Below are 7979 nucleotides of genomic sequence, written 5' to 3' on the forward strand. Positions count from 1 at the left end.
CTATGCTGCAAAATGTAGAATGCTCTAAGTAGTGACTCATCACAGCAGGTGCTTTAGTCTGCAAAGTCCCTTGGTACTCTCAGCACTGCACCCTGTAGGGGGGAGAAAATCAGCTGGTTTGAGGTGACAAAAAACATGACTTCTGACACCTCTGTCAAAACTCTAAGAAAAATACTGCCTTTATTTGAGAAAATTTTGCTATGGGAGCCCTAGATTCTGTGCTATTCAGGTATTTTAAAAAGTAATCTTTTGACATTCTGAATTTTTTATTTTCCTGTGGATGGATTCATGTTCTTGTAAATATTTAAATGAGAAACTAAGATAAATACTGAGCTGTATTCAGGGAAAGGTAAAGAGAGTAGATTGATGCAAAAGAGTGCAGCACTTCAAATTAACTGTGTACTAAACTCAAACCACAATTTTATTCCACTAATGACCAAGATGTGTAAAAGCACAACGAAGTGCTTGAATTAAGGCAGAATAGGAGATGTTTTTTACAAAGTTTAGCAGCTAATATATTCTTTCCTGACATGTCCCCTTCTATTAGATTGTTTCAATGAAAAATATTAAAACTGTATTATGATTTCTATCAGTACTAATGGCAATTGCTTTTGGCATTTCAGCATACATAAGAAAAGTTTTGTACATTTATAGTAAGTTAAGAGCATTGACAATGACAAAGCTAAGGTGTAAGTATCATCAATTTTTTAAATCTTCTGTAGGGCTTTTGGTGGAAAGTTAATGAGGAATTAACATTCTCACTATTATTCTTCCCATCCTGGCTCACAAGCTGCAAATGAACTTGGTGTACCTCTCTTCAGAAGTCTGTCAGTCACATGATTACATCCCTTGAATACTGAAATTCAAGATGAACTGACAATCAGACTTCCCAGGTTGGAAGGTCACCTTTATTTTACATGGTGTGCTACATGGCACTGGAAGCATACACATCTGCTGAGCTGATGGATGTCTGCCCACTCCCAAGATAGCAAACCAATTTTGCTAGGATACAGATGGCAGCTGAAGACGCATTGCGTACCCATCACTGCAAGGGCACAAATTCCACCCTCCAGGAAACCTTTGTTGCTTTATCGCAATGTGCCTGTTTGTGAACACACTTCTCTTTGCATCAGAAACAACACAGTAGGGTGAAAAAGGCAAAAGATACTCTGGCACTTGACACAGCAAAATATATTTGTTGTGATGGGCTACTGGAATACCTGTCAGTCCACATGCTGGAGCCTATGTAAATGTGAATCCCAAATATCTGCATACAGCATAGACAGCCAACCAAGCAGACCTTGTTGACCCAGGATCAACTTACAGGCAAGCACTTCAAGGGAAACAAGTCCAAATCACAGGGCTGAACTTGTGCTGAAAGGCCAGTGAAAAGCCAAAGGTGTGTGTGCTGACCATTCCCCCAGGGTGATGTTTGCACTCTATTACATGGTGCAGAGTCAGAACTATGATTTTAGACACCGTGTCTTTGCAGCGCGATGTTGTCAAGCTGCCTGTGCAGTGCTTGAAAGTAGGCAGCCAGTGCTCCATCAGGATTATCATGCTCTTCCCATTCTCCTTTTGGGTGTTTCATGCACCTGCTCTCTTATGGTATACATGGTCTGCATACTCTTTCTCCGGCTTTTTATCGTAAACCTGTAGAGTGCTTATCCTTTATTTCCACTCATGGTTTCTTGGGGTTACTGTATTAATTGTAATTAATTATCACTTCGCTGCTTTGATTGCTGAATGAAGTTTGGCCACAAGGGAAAGGATGAACATTATCTTTGCAGAACATGAGGAATGTTAATATTGGATCAGTCCCATGAAGGTGGCACGAGAGACTTCAGCCAATGCTCAGAGTGAACTGCAATTTTCCGTTATTTCTTCCCAGCATTTATCTGCTGTTCAGCTTGGTTGAGCACTATACATTACAAGTACTGGGTTTCACATCTTCAATAATCGTTGGCGTGACTGAAATAAGTGTCTTGTATTTCCTTTCTTTTTTGAGCTCCTAAAATGAATAATAATGGGCACTAACACTCTCTGTATAGCCAAATAAGAGTAAAGGTGAACAAGCACGGGCTGAGGTTAGTGCCCCACTAGGTGAGCTATAAATCAGAGGTACTGACCCATTTGGGTCATTAAAATCTCATGATCCTTTGTGTGAATGGAGAGATTTAGAGCTATGGTTCAAAGTTTCCACAATGCTTCAGGGAATTTCTGACATTTTTCACTAAGATGACAAGTAACCAAGATGTCAGCTGGAAAGTATTTAAGGAACACTGACTTCTTTGACAAAAACAAAATATCAGCATTCATAACTTTTTTTTTTTTTTTTACCATTTTCCATTCTGTGAGCAAATTTGCAGGATTTTTCTACCCTCCAGTATTAATTTTAGGAAAAAGACAAAGCTCTCAGCTGCTTTAGGTCATTTTCCAGCTAGGATAGCTCTAGCCATATCCTTAGTCTTTTGACTCTGTCAAGTCAAAACTTACTTACATTGGGGATTCTGATCTGCCACAGATGGTCTCTGAACACCAAGTGGGTAGATTGTTGACCATCCCAATTTGTGAGTTTTGGAGACAGATTTGATGGTAAGATAGCCAAGCTGCTGCTGGCTATGAAGAGCCTGCTGGCTATATCTCTGAATAATTGCTGATGCTTACTTCTATCCTATAAATTCATATGTGAATCTTCATTTCAACTAAAATATAAGAAATATGACAAAGTGACAATGACAGTTACATAAGATTTTCCTAGAAGGAATTTAAATAATTTTTATGTTTTAGAATGATGTTATTCATAATCAGCTCTGGCCTATTTTTGACTGTTTCTGAATGAATTTTCCCATTATATCCCTCTGACATATTATTCAAATAAACTCATTAAATGAAGTTATTTCTCATGGAGCAAGAACAAGTCCTCACACTGTAAAATTCTGCAATTTTCTTCCATGGGACAGAAATTCTGCCTCTGGACTGTTACCATGTAAAGCAGTGCTGTTCTCTTTGACCTGTTTCTGAGCTTGTGATATCTGGCTTCTATCTGATAGGTATTACACTTTTAAAATAAAGGGAACCTGTCTGTTTAGTTGACATAAGTACCATGGGAGTATTCAAGTGAGCATATTATAGAGAGTGATCTTCTTGTGTTTTTCTCTTGTGGTATTTTTACTACTTGTTCTTGGATTATTGCAAACTCTGGTGTCAATTCTCTTTATGTTAAACATAAACCCAAATGATTATATATAACTTCAGTGAAAGAAGCCTGGCAACAATACGAAGAACAAATTTAAGCAACTCATATAAGGTATGTCACTCTCTCTACAGAAACTTTAGAAATCTTCCTGCAGCAGACATGGCCCTTGATTTCTTGCAGTTGAAGGCACATCGCATAAAACTAAAATCATAAGTAATTTGGCTTAAGATAAATGAGAAAAATGATGACACATGAAACTGAGGTTTTAATCACTCATGCTTATAAAAGATGCTATGATATTTTTCACAAATGGTGTAACATCTACTCTTCTTCCAAATTTGTATTACAGTACTAGAATGAAAACTTCCATATATATATATATGTATGTATGTAACCTTTGAGATTTCAGTGATTTAAGTTAGACAGTTCCCTTTCTATGAATCTGATCTGTTGGTGTGTTTAATTCACAGGTGTTGCATTCTGGCAACATGATCTTGCAAGCTAGCATATACTCTACTACATGTTGCTATTCCACACACCAGATAAATGTGGAGAATGGCATTCACACCACTTGATTTCAGATTTCTGCCTGTAGCTGAAGTTAGGCTCCTCTTATGAGGCTCTGAGGAAAATGGGCTCTTTGGGGGTACAGCTCTTCTGATGCACTTCTGCCGACTTACTTTTGCTGCCTACATGAGGATGAAGTTAATACTCAATAAGCTCCACAACATCACAAACGTAGAGATATAAAACACAGATATCTATATTCAGCCTAATGAATTATGCCAGGGCACGGTGGGGGCTGGAGGCTCCTTGAGGTTGGTTGCAGGAGGCAGTGGGGGCTCCCCGGGGCAGCAGGGCAGGGCCCAGCCAGGAGCAGGGCAGCCCGGGGAGGCACTGGGGCAGCCCCAGGCCCAGGCATCGGGCACCTCCCTGAGGACTGGGGATGGGACAAGGCTGGGCTGGGCCACCGGCCAGCAGGTGGGGTTCATGTTCCAAATCAACAGAGGACATGGTCTGGCATGGGCATTGCTGTCCAGCATCTGCAACAGAGCTCAGGAGGGGGACAAGCTGGGGAGCCCCAGCTTAAAAGCAGATCCCAAGCAAAAGCAGTTTAAAAATGCATGCAAATGCTAGACCCCTATTAATATTTTATTTTTCTGGAACAAATGGGGGTTTTGTGGTTACTTTATAGAATGTTCTTTATCTTTCCAACCTGAGGTTTCTCCCTGTTAAAATAGAAGACTGCATGACATTTAACAGCTAAGACACCTCCTGTGAAAACAGTTTGCAGCTGAAGTTAATTTCTGATGCATCTTAAATAGGTAGAAATTTTTGTTTAAGACAATTTGTTATTTAATTAACCTGTCACTACAAAAACCTAACAGTCAAGACTGAAATTTATTTAACAAAATGAATAATGATTTATTATATGTCTACAAAGTATTTCTTCTCCTGCAGGCTCTGGAAACACTTTGGAGACTGCTAGCCCAGTCTGAATTAACACTATGTTCATAAGTAATTACTACAGTCTTTCTTCACTAGCAAAGCTACAAATGAGATTATTTTGTTTTTTTGAAAAGGAAAAAAAATACAACTTCTTCAGTTTTAACAACAGGGAGCAATTAGACTTCCAGTAAACTGGAAATTTAGGAGCAGCAATGGGCTTAATACTTTGAAAAGTATTACTGAGACATATGTACATTGTTAATAAGAATTTGTGATGAGGAAGCTGAAAGTTTATTAAATATGTGAAATATAATCCTTCAACACCATCCAGTTCACCTATGGACATGCGACTGTTGAACATGTGGAAATCTGGCTTTATTTCCCTGTTTTTGGCACCCAAACTGCCTTCCTGCCTCCAACAATATTGGATCTACTCTTTATTCCTCATATCCATCATACACTGAACTGTATTCTTACATTCTTGCACACATCCTACTTCTTGTTTAGAAAATCACCTAATATTAATGAGGATGCTATTCTGATATCCATGAGGAAAATAACAAAACAAATTAGACATATATATATATATATATTTTAAACAGCTTTCTGGTCTCTGCAATTACTCCAGTTTTTGAAATGATACCTAAAACATTAGTAATATTAATAAAGCACTATAGCAAGAGTGCTGGAACAGTAACTTAATGCTAGCTACAGCCTGGATTTACTTTTCCTCTCCTGTCCTGAATGAAGTGTCTTTGTTTCATCTCTCTGCCCTCATTGTCCTGAGTATGTTGTCTGCAGCATTCTTTCAAGTACTGTCCAAAAGAGAAAAAAAACCCTTGTTTTAAAATTGATTTCTTGCAAAGCTCTTGGCCATTCATTGCTAAGTCATGTGGTGAATAAAGTTTGATCTCTTAATTTGCCTTCCACACAAAACAGAAATTTATGCAACCTTTTGGAATTTCCTGTGCTTATTCCCACAGTGAAGCTATATTTACTATTGATCATTTTTACAGAAACACTTGGTTTATTTTGTTCAGACAATGTTTATAAAAGTACATGGGAGCCCAAGGGCTTGATCAAGTACAGCAAACGAGCATCTAGGCTTCCTCTACAGTGAATGAGTTGGGTCAGAATGACATTCAGCTCCCCTCACTGCATACACACACACACACACAGACAACTGTCTAAAATTAGACAGTTTGGAAATACTGAGCATGAAGCATGTCTAGGCAACCCTGAAACTTCATTTCCTAGCTGAAGGCATATTCATTTTTGCACCCAAGGTCCAAAACCTAGATTCTGTCCCTGACATGACTTTTCTTGAAAGAATGGCTGGGGCCTGCCTTTTGCTTTGCAAAGAGACCCTTACTCCATAACAGCTTACAGGTTGGAGAAAAATAAGATTTTAAAGGGACTCACAGACACATCCAGCTCATCCCAGGAAATTGCACTAACCAGGAGACCAGGCTTGATGCTGTTACAGTTGTGCCATGGTGCCCTGATATCCAGCAAAGCTGAGTTAGAAGTATAAGGAGGTGTCTTGGACTTGATCATGTCTATGATTTTAATTCTGTTCTGAATAATATATGAAATTAATTGTTTATGTGGCACCTGTTTTAAAAATATCTTTTTATCTTTTTCCCATAAGCATGCTAAGCCTGATAGGGTTTGTCGCATTATCCTCCCTTTCAAGAAAAAAAAAAAAAAAGTGGTGATAATAAGTGAACTCTTTACGGAATTAAATCTTCAGACAGCCCTGTGTGGAGTACAGAGTTTATCTCCATTAGGTGAGTCAGAGGAAAAGAACAATGTAACACCTGTACTGAGCTAATTTGCATGTTTGACCCACTTCTATGAGCAGTGTGTTTAATAGCCAACCTGCTCCAGGAGAATTGTACAGATGATGAATTAACAACACCCTGTCAGCATTCGCTAATAATATTGTGTTAAATCCCTGCCCTAAATTCACACTGCATGGAGATAAATACCACTGCCACCATCTTTTTTATATTTAATAATTATTCTGCCACTGTAGGTACAGATATGTGAACAGGATTTAAACTCTCATCTTTTCTTTTTTCTTTTTTTTTTTTCCCCCCCAAATAGCTACTGAGAAGGAGACATTTTGATTTAAGGACCCTACCTGAACTACTTAAATGTCAGTAATAAGGATAGTTATGTTTACCAGTTCTATGTTTTTTTGTTTGATTGTTTTACAGTAAATTACTTTGAAAAGAAGAATGACTGCAAAGTGTTAAAGCTGATCTGTGTGTCCTTGGCTGTGCACGCGTGTGTGTGTTTGCCTGTGTGTACACGTGCTCTTTGGCAAAATAATTTTCAATTAGCTGGAGAGAGATGGAAAACAGAAAAATTCTCAGGATTAGAAGTTCAAGAAGAATATTTTAAAAGCATCTCCGCTGCCTTTCTTGACTGATAAAAAATAGTCAGAAGTGGTTTAAAGAGCTAAGGCTGAAAGTTGAACTATACAGACATCCACCAGCACTGACATTCAGCGGTCACAGAAGTTTCACCAAAGTGCAGAGAACCCTTTGTGCACATTCACCTTGCTGGCTTGGAAAAACATAAATAAAATGTATAAAATGAAGGCAAATTAAGCCTGCAAATTGCATTGTAAAGTCTGTGGCTTCCAATACAATTTCTATTGTATTTTCTGTGACTAAGTTACAGTAGGTTGCAGCTGGAGAAAATTATAGAGACCTGGTGTAGGTGTCTGTGAGTGCCTCTGTATATGTGTATATATTTATGACCAGTTTTTAACAAAATCCTGCTTGTTTAAAAAAGGATCAAATTGGGAGTCCTTTCTGGCTGGTAACATTTTATTTCAAATTAGACATTTCATAGCACCTTTACATTTACAGAAAATTAAAAAGTCATATAGTATAACTACCACTTTAACTGTTCTGTTTGACCCCACAACCTTGGAAGCTTACAGCTGCCCCAGAAAGTTATCCTGGTAACTGTGTGTTAGACTAGAAAGGATGAAAATTGTAAGAACCTGCAACCTTCTGTGTTGTCTTTTATTATCCACCTGTGGGTTGTAATCCATAGCTGAGAAATATAAAACTTCAATGCTTGTTGCAGGGTCATGAGGGCAGAAGCTGGATCTCTAGGCACTGATTCAGAGAAGGATCCTACTAGATGGCATAGGCATTCAGCATACAGTTATATTTTCAGGTCTTAGCACAGGAATATTCCAGTTACTCTGTGTAATTTTTCCTTTGCTTTTAGCGTTTGAAAGCTAATCTAAATAATATTTATTTTATTTCCAAATTTTACTCAATAATTTCTTTAGGTTTTACTTTATAGT

This window comes from Nipponia nippon, unplaced genomic scaffold, assembly GCF_047370975.1.
Source record: "Nipponia nippon isolate SJK-2023a ecotype South Korea unplaced genomic scaffold, ASM4737097v1 scaffold_4, whole genome shotgun sequence".
Classification (NCBI taxonomy): domain Eukaryota; kingdom Metazoa; phylum Chordata; class Aves; order Pelecaniformes; family Threskiornithidae; genus Nipponia; species Nipponia nippon.